Source organism: Sceloporus occidentalis, unplaced genomic scaffold (assembly GCF_023333645.1).
Source record: "Sceloporus occidentalis isolate IW3139 unplaced genomic scaffold, rSceOcc1.0.p SCAF_111, whole genome shotgun sequence".
NCBI lineage: Eukaryota > Metazoa > Chordata > Lepidosauria > Squamata > Phrynosomatidae > Sceloporus > Sceloporus occidentalis.
The window spans coordinates 1619405-1632500 of record NW_028317091.1 but is presented as its reverse complement, the minus strand read 5'-3'; the positions used below and the strand labels follow the sequence as shown (position 1 = coordinate 1632500).

Sequence of the window (13096 nt, the reverse complement as noted above, 5' to 3'; positions counted from 1 at the left end):
CTGAGCTAGCCGGGCTGTGATATGTGCATGTTGCTGACAGAATTGGGGCTACTATCACTTGTTGCACTCAGCGCTATCTTACGAACGTTTAGAGAAATTGCCAGGACTCGAGATGGTCACCAGCTCCATTTGACATACAAGAAAGAAGTCAAAAGCTTTATCAAAGAAGGGAAAAATCTTTTGTCATATTATTTCCCCTAGGCTCTGTCATCTGAAGGTTAAAGCTTAGGCCCACCAGTAAACATCAGAAATCTGCCTATGACACCTGCCAAGCTCATAAGAAGTGCAATGGATGCTGTATGAATAAATCCTAATTTGAAGCTGAACGCCTTTGGCTTTTTCATATTATCACTCTTATCGGTGTTGGGAGGAATACGGGCGTAGGCTGTGAAGTGCAATTTTCAAAGGTTGACATAAAAATGATATCTTCGCCCAACGTGGGGCTCGAACCCACGACCCTGAGATTAAGAGTCTCATGCTCTACCGACTGAGCTAGCCGGGCTGTGATATGTGCATGTCGCTGACAGAATTGGGGCTACTATCACTTGTTGCACTCAGCGCTATCTTACGAACGTTTAGAGAAATTGCCAGGACTCGAGATGGTCACCAGCTCCATTTGACATACAAGAAAGAAGTCAAAAGCTTTATCAAAGAAGGGAAAAATCTTTTGTCATATTATTTCCCCTAGGCTCTGTCATCTGAAGGTTAAAGCTTAGGCCCACCAGTAAACATCAGAAATCTGCCTATGACACCTGCCAAGCTCATAAGAAGTGCAATGGATGCTGTATGAATAAATCCTAATTTGAAGCTGAACGCCTTTGGCTTTTTCATATTATCACTCTTATCGGTGTTGGGAGGAATACGGGCGTAGGCTGTGAAGTGCCATTTTCAAAGGTTGACATAAAAATGATATCTTTGCCCAACGTGGGGCTCGAACCCACGACCCTGAGGTTAAGAGTCTCAAGCTCTACCGACTGAGCTAGCCGGGCTGTGATATGTGCATGTTGCTGACAGAATTGGGGCTACTATCACTTGTTGCACTCAGCGCTATCTTACGAACGTTTAGAGAAATTGCCAGGACTCGAGATGGTCACCAGCTCCATTTGACATACAAGAAAGAAGTCAAAAGCTTTATCAAAGAAGGGAAAAATCTTTTGTCATATTATTTCCCCTAGGCTCTGTCATCTGAAGGTTAAAGCTTAGGCCCACCAGTAAACATCAGAAAAAGCTGGCATGAAATCTGCCTATGACACCTGCCAAGCTCATAAGAAGTGCAATGGATGCTGTATGAATACATCCTAATTTGAAGCTGAACGCCTTTGGCTTTTTCATATTATCACTCTTATCGGTGTTGGGAGGAATACGGGCGTAGGCTGTGAAGTGCAATTTTCAAAGGTTGACATAAAAATGATAACTTCGCCCAACGTGGGGCTCGAACCCACGACCCTGAGATTAAGAGGCTCATGCTCTACCGACTGAGCTAGCCGGGCTATGATATGTGCATGTTGCGGACAGAATTGGGGCTACTATCACTTGTTGCACTCAGCGCTATCTTACGAACGTTTAGAGAAATTGCCAGGACTCGAGATGGTCACCAGCTCCATTTGACATACAAGAAAGAAGTCAAAAGCTTTATCAAAGAAGGGAAAAATCTTTTGTCATATTATTTCCCCTAGGCTCTGTCATCTGAAGGTTAAAGCTTAGGCCCACCAGTAAACATCAGAAAAAGCTGGCATGAAATCTGCCTATGACACCTGCCAAGCTCATAAGAAGTGCAATGGATGCTGTATGAATACATCCTAATTTGAAGCTGAACGCCTTTGGCTTTTTCATATTATCACTCTTATCGGTGTTGGGAGGAATACGGGCGTAGGCTGTGAAGTGCCATTTTCAAAGGTTGACATAAAAATGATATCTTCGCCCAACGTGGGGCTCGAACCCACGACCCTGAGGTTAAGAGTCTCAAGCTCTACCGACTGAGCTAGCCGGGCTGTGATATGTGCATGTTGCTGACAGAATTGGGGCTACTATCAGTTGTTGCACTCAGCGCTATCTTACGAACGTTTAGAGAAATTGCCAGGACTCGAGATGGTCACCAGCTCCATTTGACATACAAGAAAGAAGTCAAAAGCTTTATCAAAGAAGGGAAAAATCTTTTGTCATATTATTTCCCCTAGGCTCTGTCATCTGAAGGTTAAAGCTTAGGCCCACCAGTAAACATCAGAAAAAGCTGGCATGAAATCTGCCTATGACACCTGCCAAGCTCATAAGAAGTGCAATGGATGCTGTATGAATACATCCTAATTTGAAGCTGAACGCCTTTGGCTTTTTCATATTATCACTCTTATCGGTGTTGGGAGGAATACGGGCGTAGGCTGTGAAGTGCAATTTTCAAAGGTTGACATAAAAATGATATCTTCGCCGAACGTGGGGCTCGAACCCACGACCCTGAGATTAAGAGTCTCATGCTCTACCGACTGAGCTAGCCGGGCTATGATATGTGCATGTTGCGGACAGAATTGGGGCTACTATCACTTGTTGCACTCAGCGCTATCTTACGAACGTTTAGAGAAATTGCCAGGACTCGAGATGGTCACCAGCTCCATTTGACATACAAGAAAGAAGTCAAAAGCTTTATCAAAGAAGGGAAAAATCTTTTGTCATATTATTTCCCCTAGGCTCTGTCATCTGAAGGTTAAAGCTTAGGCCCACCAGTAAACATCAGAAAAAGCTGGCATGAAATCTGCCTATGACACCTGCCAAGCTCATAAGAAGTGCAATGGATGCTGTATGAATACATCCTAATTTGAAGCTGAACGCCTTTGGCTTTTTCATATTATCACTCTTATCGGTGTTGGGAGGAATACGGGCGTAGGCTGTGAAGTGCAATTTTCAAAGGTTGACATAAAAATGATATCTTCACCCAACGTGGGGCTCGAACCCACGACCCTGAGATTAAGAGTCTCAAGCTCTACCGACTGAGCTAGCCGGGCTGCGATATGTGCATGTCGCTGACAGAATTGGGGCTATTATCACTTGTTGCACTCAGCGCTATCTTACGAACGTTTAGAGAAATTGCCAGGACTCGAGATGGTCACCAGCTCCATTTGACATACAAGAAAGAAGTCAAAAGCTTTATCAAAGAAGGGAAAAATCTTTTGTCATATTATTTCCCCTAGGCTCTGTCATCTGAAGGTTAAAGCTTAGGCCCACCAGTAAACATCAGAAAAAGCTGGCATGAAATCTGCCTATGACACCTGCCAAGCTCATAAGAAGTGCAATGGATGCTGTATGAATACATCCTAATTTGAAGCTGAACGCCTTTGGCCTTTTCATATTATCACTCTTATCGGTGTTGGGAGGAATACGGGCGTAGGCTGTGAAGTGCCATTTTCAAAGGTTGACATAAAAATGATATCTTCGCCCAACGTGGGGCTCGAACCCACGACCCTGAGATTAAGAGTCTCATGCTCTACCGACTGAGCTAGCCGGGCTGTGATATGTGCATCTCGCTGACAGAATTGGGGCTACTATCACTTGTTGCACTCAGCGCTATCTTACGAACGTTTAGAGAAATTGCCAGGACTCGAGATGGTCACCAGCTCCATTTGACATACAAGAAAGAAGTCAAAAGCTTTATCAAAGAAGGGAAAAATCTTTTGTCATATTATTTCCCCTAGGCTCTGTCATCTGAAGGTTAAAGCTTAGGCCCACCAGTAAACATCAGAAATCTGCCTATGACACCTGCCAAGCTCATAAGAAGTGCAATGGATGCTGTATGAATAAATCCTAATTTGAAGCTGAACGCCTTTGGCTTTTTCATATTATCACTCTTATCGGTGTTGGGAGGAATACGGGCGTAGGCTGTGAAGTGCAATTTTCAAAGGTTGACATAAAAATGATATCTTTGCCCAACGTGGGGCTCGAACCCACGACCCTGAGGTTAAGAGTCTCAAGCTCTACCGACTGAGCTAGCCGGGCTGTGGTATGTGCATGTTGCTGACAGAATTGGGGCTACTATCACTTGTTGCACTCAGCGCTATCTTACGAACGTTTAGAGAAATTGCCAGGACTCGAGATGGTCACCAGCTCCATTTGACATACAAGAAAGAAGTCAAAAGCTTTATCAAAGAAGGGAAAAATCTTTTGTCATATTATTTCCCCTAGGCTCTGTCATCTGAAGGTTAAAGCTTAGGCCCACCAGTAAACATCAGAAAAAGCTGGCATGAAATCTGCCTATGACACCTGCCAAGCTCATAAGAAGTGCAATGGATGCTGTATGAATACATCCTAATTTGAAGCTGAACGCCTTTGGCTTTTTCATATTATCACTCTTATCGGTGTTGGGAGGAATACGGGCGTAGGCTGTGAAGTGCAATTTTCAAAGGTTGACATAAAAATGATAACTTCGCCCAACGTGGGGCTCGAACCCACGACCCTGAGATTAAGAGGCTCATGCTCTACCGACTGAGCTAGCCGGGCTATGATATGTGCATGTTGCGGACAGAATTGGGGCTACTATCACTTGTTGCACTCAGCGCTATCTTACGAACGTTTAGAGAAATTGCCAGGACTCGAGATGGTCACCAGCTCCATTTGACATACAAGAAAGAAGTCAAAAGCTTTATCAAAGAAGGGAAAAATCTTTTGTCATATTATTTCCCCTAGGCTCTGTCATCTGAAGGTTAAAGCTTAGGCCCACCAGTAAACATCAGAAAAAGCTGGCATGAAATCTGCCTATGACACCTGCCAAGCTCATAAGAAGTGCAATGGATGCTGTATGAATACATCCTAATTTGAAGCTGAACGCCTTTGGCTTTTTCATATTATCACTCTTATCGGTGTTGGGAGGAATACGGGCGTAGGCTGTGAAGTGCAATTTTCAAAGGTTGACATAAAAATGATATCTTCGCCCAACGTGGGGCTCGAACCCACGACCCTGAGATTAAGAGTCTCATGCTCTACCGACTGAGCTAGCCGGGCTATGATATGTGCATGTTGCGGACAGAATTGGGGCTACTATCACTTGTTGCACTCAGCGCTATCTTACGAACGTTTAGAGAAATTGCCAGGACTCGAGATGGTCACCAGCTCCATTTGACATACAAGAAAGAAGTCAAAAGCTTTATCAAAGAAGGGAAAAATCTTTTGTCATATTATTTCCCCTAGGCTCTGTCATCTGAAGGTTAAAGCTTAGGCCCACCAGTAAACATCAGAAAAAGCTGGCATGAAATCTGCCTATGACACCTGCCAAGCTCATAAGAAGTGCAATGGATGCTGTATGAATACATCCTAATTTGAAGCTGAACGCCTTTGGCTTTTTCATATTATCACTCTTATCGGTGTTGGGAGGAATACGGGCGTAGGCTGTGAAGTGCCATTTTCAAAGGTTGACATAAAAATGATATCTTCGCCCAACGTGGGGCTCGAACCCACGACCCTGAGATTAAGAGTGTCATGCTCTACCGACTGAGCTAGCCGGGCTGTGATACGTGCATGCTGCTGACAGAATTGGGGCTACTATCACTTGTTGCACTCAGCGCTATCTTACGAACGTTTAGAGAAATTGCCAGGACTCGAGATGGTCACCAGCTCCATTTGACATACAAGAAAGAAGTCAAAAGCTTTATCAAAGAAGGGAAAAATCTTTTGTCTTATTATTTCCCCTAGGCTCTGTCATCTGAAGGTTAAAGCTTAGGCCCACCAGTAAACATCAGAAAAAGCTGGCATGAAATCTGCCTATGACACCTGCCAAGCTCATAAGAAGTGCAATGGATGCTGTATGAATACATCCTAATTTGAAGCTGAACGCCTTTGGCTTTTTCATATTATCACTCTTATCGGTGTTGGGAGGAATACGGGCGTAGGCTGTGAAGTGCAATTTTCAAAGGTTGACATAAAAATGATATCTTCGCCCAACGTGGGGCTCGAACCCACGACCCTGAGATTAAGAGTCTCATGCTCTACCGACTGAGCTAGCCGGGCTGTGATATGTGCATGTTGCTGACAGAATTGGGGCTACTATCACTTGTTGCACTCAGCGCTATCTTACGAACGTTTAGAGAAATTGCCAGGACTCGAGATGGTCACCAGCTCCATTTGACATACAAGAAAGAAGTCAAAAGCTTTATCAAAGAAGGGAAAAATCTTTTGTCTTATTATTTCCCCTAGGCTCTGTCATCTGAAGGTTAAAGCTTAGGCCCACCAGTAAACATTAGAAAAAGCTGGCATGAAATCTGCCTATGACACCTGCCAAGCTCATAAGAAGTGCAATGGATGCTGTATGAATACATCCTAATTTGAAGCTGAACGCCTTTGGCTTTTTCATATTATCACTCTTATCGGTGTTGGGACGAATACGGGCGTAGGCTGTGAAGTGCAATTTTCAAAGGTTGACATAAAAATGACATCTTCGCCCAACGTGGGGCTCGAATCCACGACCCTGAGATTAAGAGTCTCATGCTCTACCGACTGAGCTAGCCGGGCTATGATATGTGCATGTTGCTGACAGAAATGGGGCTACTATCGTTTGTTGCACTCAGCGCTATCTTTCGAAAGTTTAGAGAAATTGCCAGGACTCGAGATGGTCACCAGCTCCATTTGACATACAAGAAAGAAGTCAAAAGCTTTATCAAAGAAGGGAAAAATCTTTTGTCATATTATTTCCCCTAGGCTCTGTCATCTGAAGGTTAAAGCTTAGGCCCACCAGTAAACATCAGAAAAAGCTGGCATGAAATCTGCCTATGACACCTGCCAAGCTCATAAGAAGTGCAATGGATGCTGTATGAATACATCCTAATTTGAAGCTGAACGCCTTTGGCTTTTTCATATTATCACTCTTATCGGTGTTGGGAGGAATACGGGCGTAGGCTGTGAAGTGCCATTTTCAAAGGTTGACATAAAAATGATATCTTCGCCCAACGTGGGGCTCGAACCCACGACCCTGAGATTAAGAGTCTCATGCTCTACCGACTGAGCTAGCCGGGCTGTGATATGCGCATGTTGCTGACAGAGTTGGGGCTACTATCACTTGTTGCACTCAGCGCTATCTTACGAACGTTTAGAGAAATTGCCAGAACTCGAGATGGTCACCAGCTCCATTTGACATACAAGAAAGAAGTCAAAAGCTTTATCAAAGAAGGGAAAAATCTTTTGTCATATTATTTCCCCTAGGCTCTGTCATCTGAAGGTTAAAGCTTAGGCCCACCAGTAAACATTAGAAAAAGCTGGCATGAAATCTGCCTATGACACCTGCCAAGCTCATAAGAAGTGCAATGGATGCTGTATGAATACATCCTAATTTGAAGCTGAACGCCTTTGGCTTTTTCATATTATCACTCTTATCGGTGTTGGGAGGAATACGGGCGTAGGCTGTGAAGTGCCATTTTCAAAGGTTGACATAAAAATGATATCTTCGCCCAACGTGGGGCTCGAACCCACGACCCTGAGATTAAGAGTCTCATGCTCTACCGACTGAGCTAGCCGGGCTGTGATATGTGCATCTCGCTGACAGAATTGGGGCTACTATCACTTGTTGCACTCAGCGCTATCTTACGAACGTTTAGAGAAATTGCCAGGACTCGAGATGGTCACCAGCTCCATTTGACATACAAGAAAGAAGTCAAAAGCTTTATCAAAGAAGGGAAAAATCTTTTGTCATATTATTTCCCCTAGGCTCTGTCATCTGAAGGTTAAAGTTTAGGCCCACCAGTAAACATTAGAAAAAGCTGGCATGAAATCTGCCTATGACACCTGCCAAGCTCATAAGAAGTGTAATGGATGCTGTATGAATACATCCTAATTTGAAGCTGAACGCCTTTGGCTTTTTCATATTATCACTCTTATCGGTGTTGGGAGGAATACGGGCGTAGGCTGTGAAGTGCAATTTTCAAAGGTTGACATAAAAATGATATCTTCGCCCAACGTGGGGCTCGAACCCACGACCCTGAGATTAAGAGTCTCATGCTCTACCGACTGAGCTAGCCGGGCTATGATATGCGCATGTTGCTGACAGAAATGGGGCTACTATCACTTGTTGCACTCAGCGCTATCTTACGAACGTTTAGAGAAATTGCCAGGACTCGAGATGGTCACCAGCTCCATTTGACATACAAGAAAGAAGTCAAAAGCTTTATCAAAGAAGGGAAAAATCTTTTGTCATATTATTTCCCCTAGGCTCTGTCATCTGAAGGTTAAAGCTTAGGCCCACCAGTAAACATCAGAAAAAGCTGGCATGAAATCTGCCTATGACACCTGCCAAGCTCATAAGAAGTGCAATGGATGCTGTATGAATACATCCTAATTTGAAGCTGAACGCCTTTGGCTTTTTCATATTATCACTCTTATCGGTGTTGGGAGGAATACGGGCGTAGACTGTGAAGTGCCATTTTCAAAGGTTGACATAAAAATGATATCTTCGCCCAACGTGGGGCTCGAACCCACGACCCTGAGATTAAGAGTCTCATGCTCTACCGACTGAGCTAGCCAGGCTGTGATATGTGCATGTTGCTGACAGAATTGGGGCTACTATCACTTGTTGCACTCAGCGCTATCTTACGAACGTTTAGAGAAATTGCCAGGACTCGAGATGGTCACCAGCTCCATTTGACATACAAGAAAGAAGTCAAAAGCTTTATCAAAGAAGGGAAAAATCTTTTGTCATATTATTTCCCCTAGGCTCTGTCATCTGAAGGTTAAAGCTTAGGCCCACCAGTAAACATCAGAAAAAGCTGGCATGAAATCTGCCTATGACACCTGCCAAGCTCATAAGAAGTGCAATGGATGCTGTATGAATACATCCTAATTTGAAGCTGAACGCCTTTGGCTTTTTCATATTATCACTCTTATCGGTGTTGGGAGGAATACGGGCGTAGGCTGTGAAGTGCCATTTTCAAAGGTTGACATAAAAATGATATCTTCGCCCAACGTGGGGCTCGAACCCACGACCCTGAGATTAAGAGTCTCATGCTCTACCGACTGAGCTAGCCGGGCTGTGATATGTGCATCTCGCTGACAGAATTGGGGCTACTATCACTTGTTGCACTCAGCGCTATCTTACGAACGTTTAGAGAAATTGCCAGGACTCGAGATGGTCACCAGCTCCATTTGACATACAAGAAAGAAGTCAAAAGCTTTATCAAAGAAGGGAAAAATCTTTTGTCATATTATTTCCCCTAGGCTCTGTCATCTGAAGGTTAAAGTTTAGGCCCACCAGTAAACATTAGAAAAAGCTGGCATGAAATCTGCCTATGACACCTGCCAAGCTCATAAGAAGTGCAATGGATGCTGTATGAATACATCCTAATTTGAAGCTGAACGCCTTTGGCTTTTTCATATTATCACTCTTATCGGTGTTGGGAGGAATACGGGCGTAGGCTGTGAAGTGCAATTTTCAAAGGTTGACATAAAAATGATATCTTCGCCCAACGTGGGGCTCGAACCCACGACCCTGAGATTAAGAGTCTCATGCTCTACCGACTGAGCTAGCCGGGCTATGATATGCGCATGTTGCTGACAGAAATGGGGCTACTATCACTTGTTGCACTCAGCGCTATCTTACGAACGTTTAGAGAAATTGCCAGGACTCGAGATGGTCACCAGCTCCATTTGACATACAAGAAAGAAGTCAAAAGCTTTATCAAAGAAGGGAAAAATCTTTTGTCATATTATTTCCCCTAGGCTCTGTCATCTGAAGGTTAAAGCTTAGGCCCACCAGTAAACATCAGAAAAAGCTGGCATGAAATCTGCCTATGACACCTGCCAAGCTCATAAGAAGTGCAATGGATGCTGTATGAATACATCCTAATTTGAAGCTGAACGCCTTTGGCTTTTTCATATTATCACTCTTATCGGTGTTGGGAGGAATACGGGCGTAGACTGTGAAGTGCCATTTTCAAAGGTTGACATAAAAATGATATCTTCGCCCAACGTGGGGCTCGAACCCACGACCCTGAGATTAAGAGTCTCATGCTCTACCGACTGAGCTAGCCAGGCTGTAATATGTGCATGTTGCTGACAGAATTGGGGCTACTATCACTTGTTGCACTCAGCGCTATCTTACGAACGTTTAGAGAAATTGCCAGGACTCGAGATGGTCACCAGCTCCATTTGACATACAAGAAAGAAGTCAAAAGCTTTATCAAAGAAGGGAAAAATCTTTTGTCATATTATTTCCCCTAGGCTCTGTCATCTGAAGGTTAAAGCTTAGGCCCACCAGTAAACATCAGAAAAAGCTGGCATGAAATCTGCCTATGACACCTGCCAAGCTCATAAGAAGTGCAATGGATGCTGTATGAATACATCCTAATTTGAAGCTGAACGCCTTTGGCTTTTTCATATTATCACTCTTATCGGTGTTGGGAGGAATACGGGCGTAGGCTGTGAAGTGCCATTTTCAAAGGTTGACATAAAAATGATATCTTCGCCCAACGTGGGGCTCGAACCCACGACCCTGAGATTAAGAGTGTCATGCTCTACCGACTGAGCTAGCCGGGCTGTGATACGTGCATGCTGCTGACAGAATTGGGGCTACTATCACTTGTTGCACTCAGCGCTATCTTACGAACGTTTAGAGAAATTGCCAGGACTCGAGATGGTCACCAGCTCCATTTGACATACAAGAAAGAAGTCAAAAGCTTTATCAAAGAAGGGAAAAATCTTTTGTCTTATTATTTCCCCTAGGCTCTGTCATCTGAAGGTTAAAGCTTAGGCCCACCAGTAAACATCAGAAAAAGCTGGCATGAAATCTGCCTATGACACCTGCCAAGCTCATAAGAAGTGCAATGGATGCTGTATGAATACATCCTAATTTGAAGCTGAACGCCTTTGGCTTTTTCATATTATCACTCTTATCGGTGTTGGGAGGAATACGGGCGTAGGCTGTGAAGTGCAATTTTCAAAGGTTGACATAAAAATGATATCTTCGCCCAACGTGGGGCTCGAACCCACGACCCTGAGATTAAGAGTCTCATGCTCTACCGACTGAGCTAGCCGGGCTGTGATATGTGCATGTTGCTGACAGAATTGGGGCTACTATCACTTGTTGCACTCAGCGCTATCTTACGAACGTTTAGAGAAATTGCCAGGACTCGAGATGGTCACCAGCTCCATTTGACATACAAGAAAGAAGTCAAAAGCTTTATCAAAGAAGGGAAAAATCTTTTGTCTTATTATTTCCCCTAGGCTCTGTCATCTGAAGGTTAAAGCTTAGGCCCACCAGTAAACATTAGAAAAAGCTGGCATGAAATCTGCCTATGACACCTGCCAAGCTCATAAGAAGTGCAATGGATGCTGTATGAATACATCCTAATTTGAAGCTGAACGCCTTTGGCTTTTTCATATTATCACTCTTATCGGTGTTGGGACGAATACGGGCGTAGGCTGTGAAGTGCAATTTTCAAAGGTTGACATAAAAATGACATCTTCGCCCAACGTGGGGCTCGAATCCACGACCCTGAGATTAAGAGTCTCATGCTCTACCGACTGAGCTAGCCGGGCTATGATATGTGCATGTTGCTGACAGAAATGGGGCTACTATCGTTTGTTGCACTCAGCGCTATCTTTCGAAAGTTTAGAGAAATTGCCAGGACTCGAGATGGTCACCAGCTCCATTTGACATACAAGAAAGAAGTCAAAAGCTTTATCAAAGAAGGGAAAAATCTTTTGTCATATTATTTCCCCTAGGCTCTGTCATCTGAAGGTTAAAGCTTAGGCCCACCAGTAAACATCAGAAAAAGCTGGCATGAAATCTGCCTATGACACCTGCCAAGCTCATAAGAAGTGCAATGGATGCTGTATGAATACATCCTAATTTGAAGCTGAACGCCTTTGGCCTTTTCATATTATCACTCTTATCGGTGTTGGGAGGAATACGGGCGTAGGCTGTGAAGTGCCATTTTCAAAGGTTGACATAAAAATGATATCTTCGCCCAACGTGGGGCTCGAACCCACGACCCTGAGATTAAGAGTCTCATGCTCTACCGACTGAGCTAGCCGGGCTGTGATATGTGCATCTCGCTGACAGAATTGGGGCTACTATCACTTGTTGCACTCAGCGCTATCTTACGAACGTTTAGAGAAATTGCCAGGACTCGAGATGGTCACCAGCTCCATTTGACATACAAGAAAGAAGTCAAAAGCTTTATCAAAGAAGGGAAAAATCTTTTGTCATATTATTTCCCCTAGGCTCTGTCATCTGAAGGTTAAAGCTTAGGCCCACCAGTAAACATCAGAAATCTGCCTATGACACCTGCCAAGCTCATAAGAAGTGCAATGGATGCTGTATGAATAAATCCTAATTTGAAGCTGAACGCCTTTGGCTTTTTCATATTATCACTCTTATCGGTGTTGGGAGGAATACGGGCGTAGGCTGTGAAGTGCAATTTTCAAAGGTTGACATAAAAATGATATCTTTGCCCAACGTGGGGCTCGAACCCACGACCCTGAGGTTAAGAGTCTCAAGCTCTACCGACTGAGCTAGCCGGGCTGTGGTATGTGCATGTTGCTGACAGAATTGGGGCTACTATCACTTGTTGCACTCAGCGCTATCTTACGAACGTTTAGAGAAATTGCCAGGACTCGAGATGGTCACCAGCTCCATTTGACATACAAGAAAGAAGTCAAAAGCTTTATCAAAGAAGGGAAAAATCTTTTGTCATATTATTTCCCCTAGGCTCTGTCATCTGAAGGTTAAAGCTTAGGCCCACCAGTAAACATCAGAAAAAGCTGGCATGAAATCTGCCTATGACACCTGCCAAGCTCATAAGAAGTGCAATGGATGCTGTATGAATACATCCTAATTTGAAGCTGAACGCCTTTGGCTTTTTCATATTATCACTCTTATCGGTGTTGGGAGGAATACGGGCGTAGGCTGTGAAGTGCAATTTTCAAAGGTTGACATAAAAATGATAACTTCGCCCAACGTGGGGCTCGAACCCACGACCCTGAGATTAAGAGGCTCATGCTCTACCGACTGAGCTAGCCGGGCTATGATATGTGCATGTTGCGGACAGAATTGGGGCTACTATCACTTGTTGCACTCAGCGCTATCTTACGAACGTTTAGAGAAATTGCCAGGACTCGAGATGGTCACCAGCTC

The 13096-nt window shown here is 44.0% G+C and overlaps 25 non-coding genes across 25 annotated transcripts in view; all 25 read right to left on the bottom strand.

Annotated features, from left to right (window-relative positions):
* Nucleotides 1–15, bottom strand: part of TRNAK-CUU (transfer RNA lysine (anticodon CUU)) — a 73-nt gene extending 58 nt beyond the window's left edge. The window contains exon 1 of the tRNA in view: nt 1–15. This exon is cut by the window's left edge and continues 58 nt beyond it. This is a non-coding gene — a tRNA (tRNA-Lys).
* A 414-nt stretch (nt 16–429) lies between these two features.
* On the bottom strand, nt 430–502 carry TRNAK-CUU (transfer RNA lysine (anticodon CUU)). Its single transcript has one exon. It is a non-coding gene; the product is annotated as a tRNA-Lys (tRNA).
* Nucleotides 503–916: 414 nt separating this feature from the next.
* On the bottom strand, nt 917–989 carry TRNAK-CUU (transfer RNA lysine (anticodon CUU)). The gene has a single exon. It is a non-coding gene; the product is annotated as a tRNA-Lys (tRNA).
* A 428-nt stretch (nt 990–1417) lies between these two features.
* On the bottom strand, nt 1418–1490 carry TRNAK-CUU (transfer RNA lysine (anticodon CUU)). The gene has a single exon. It is a non-coding gene; the product is annotated as a tRNA-Lys (tRNA).
* Nucleotides 1491–1918: 428 nt separating this feature from the next.
* Nucleotides 1919–1991, bottom strand: TRNAK-CUU (transfer RNA lysine (anticodon CUU)). The gene has a single exon. It is a non-coding gene; the product is annotated as a tRNA-Lys (tRNA).
* Nucleotides 1992–2419: 428 nt separating this feature from the next.
* On the bottom strand, nt 2420–2492 carry TRNAK-CUU (transfer RNA lysine (anticodon CUU)). Its single transcript has one exon. It is a non-coding gene; the product is annotated as a tRNA-Lys (tRNA).
* Nucleotides 2493–2920: 428 nt separating this feature from the next.
* On the bottom strand, nt 2921–2993 carry TRNAK-CUU (transfer RNA lysine (anticodon CUU)). Its single transcript has one exon. It is a non-coding gene; the product is annotated as a tRNA-Lys (tRNA).
* Nucleotides 2994–3421: 428 nt separating this feature from the next.
* TRNAK-CUU (transfer RNA lysine (anticodon CUU)) lies at nt 3422–3494 on the bottom strand. The gene has a single exon. It is a non-coding gene; the product is annotated as a tRNA-Lys (tRNA).
* Nucleotides 3495–3908: 414 nt separating this feature from the next.
* TRNAK-CUU (transfer RNA lysine (anticodon CUU)) lies at nt 3909–3981 on the bottom strand. The gene has a single exon. It is a non-coding gene; the product is annotated as a tRNA-Lys (tRNA).
* A 428-nt stretch (nt 3982–4409) lies between these two features.
* TRNAK-CUU (transfer RNA lysine (anticodon CUU)) lies at nt 4410–4482 on the bottom strand. Its single transcript has one exon. It is a non-coding gene; the product is annotated as a tRNA-Lys (tRNA).
* A 428-nt stretch (nt 4483–4910) lies between these two features.
* On the bottom strand, nt 4911–4983 carry TRNAK-CUU (transfer RNA lysine (anticodon CUU)). The gene has a single exon. It is a non-coding gene; the product is annotated as a tRNA-Lys (tRNA).
* Nucleotides 4984–5912: 929 nt separating this feature from the next.
* On the bottom strand, nt 5913–5985 carry TRNAK-CUU (transfer RNA lysine (anticodon CUU)). The gene has a single exon. It is a non-coding gene; the product is annotated as a tRNA-Lys (tRNA).
* A 428-nt stretch (nt 5986–6413) lies between these two features.
* On the bottom strand, nt 6414–6486 carry TRNAK-CUU (transfer RNA lysine (anticodon CUU)). The gene has a single exon. It is a non-coding gene; the product is annotated as a tRNA-Lys (tRNA).
* Nucleotides 6487–6914: 428 nt separating this feature from the next.
* TRNAK-CUU (transfer RNA lysine (anticodon CUU)) lies at nt 6915–6987 on the bottom strand. The gene has a single exon. It is a non-coding gene; the product is annotated as a tRNA-Lys (tRNA).
* A 428-nt stretch (nt 6988–7415) lies between these two features.
* TRNAK-CUU (transfer RNA lysine (anticodon CUU)) lies at nt 7416–7488 on the bottom strand. Its single transcript has one exon. It is a non-coding gene; the product is annotated as a tRNA-Lys (tRNA).
* Nucleotides 7489–7916: 428 nt separating this feature from the next.
* TRNAK-CUU (transfer RNA lysine (anticodon CUU)) lies at nt 7917–7989 on the bottom strand. The gene has a single exon. It is a non-coding gene; the product is annotated as a tRNA-Lys (tRNA).
* A 428-nt stretch (nt 7990–8417) lies between these two features.
* Nucleotides 8418–8490, bottom strand: TRNAK-CUU (transfer RNA lysine (anticodon CUU)). The gene has a single exon. It is a non-coding gene; the product is annotated as a tRNA-Lys (tRNA).
* A 428-nt stretch (nt 8491–8918) lies between these two features.
* On the bottom strand, nt 8919–8991 carry TRNAK-CUU (transfer RNA lysine (anticodon CUU)). The gene has a single exon. It is a non-coding gene; the product is annotated as a tRNA-Lys (tRNA).
* A 428-nt stretch (nt 8992–9419) lies between these two features.
* TRNAK-CUU (transfer RNA lysine (anticodon CUU)) lies at nt 9420–9492 on the bottom strand. The gene has a single exon. It is a non-coding gene; the product is annotated as a tRNA-Lys (tRNA).
* Nucleotides 9493–9920: 428 nt separating this feature from the next.
* On the bottom strand, nt 9921–9993 carry TRNAK-CUU (transfer RNA lysine (anticodon CUU)). The gene has a single exon. It is a non-coding gene; the product is annotated as a tRNA-Lys (tRNA).
* A 929-nt stretch (nt 9994–10922) lies between these two features.
* Nucleotides 10923–10995, bottom strand: TRNAK-CUU (transfer RNA lysine (anticodon CUU)). Its single transcript has one exon. It is a non-coding gene; the product is annotated as a tRNA-Lys (tRNA).
* A 428-nt stretch (nt 10996–11423) lies between these two features.
* Nucleotides 11424–11496, bottom strand: TRNAK-CUU (transfer RNA lysine (anticodon CUU)). Its single transcript has one exon. It is a non-coding gene; the product is annotated as a tRNA-Lys (tRNA).
* A 428-nt stretch (nt 11497–11924) lies between these two features.
* TRNAK-CUU (transfer RNA lysine (anticodon CUU)) lies at nt 11925–11997 on the bottom strand. Its single transcript has one exon. It is a non-coding gene; the product is annotated as a tRNA-Lys (tRNA).
* A 414-nt stretch (nt 11998–12411) lies between these two features.
* Nucleotides 12412–12484, bottom strand: TRNAK-CUU (transfer RNA lysine (anticodon CUU)). Its single transcript has one exon. It is a non-coding gene; the product is annotated as a tRNA-Lys (tRNA).
* A 428-nt stretch (nt 12485–12912) lies between these two features.
* On the bottom strand, nt 12913–12985 carry TRNAK-CUU (transfer RNA lysine (anticodon CUU)). The gene has a single exon. It is a non-coding gene; the product is annotated as a tRNA-Lys (tRNA).
* Between the last annotated feature and the right edge of the window lie 111 nt (nt 12986–13096).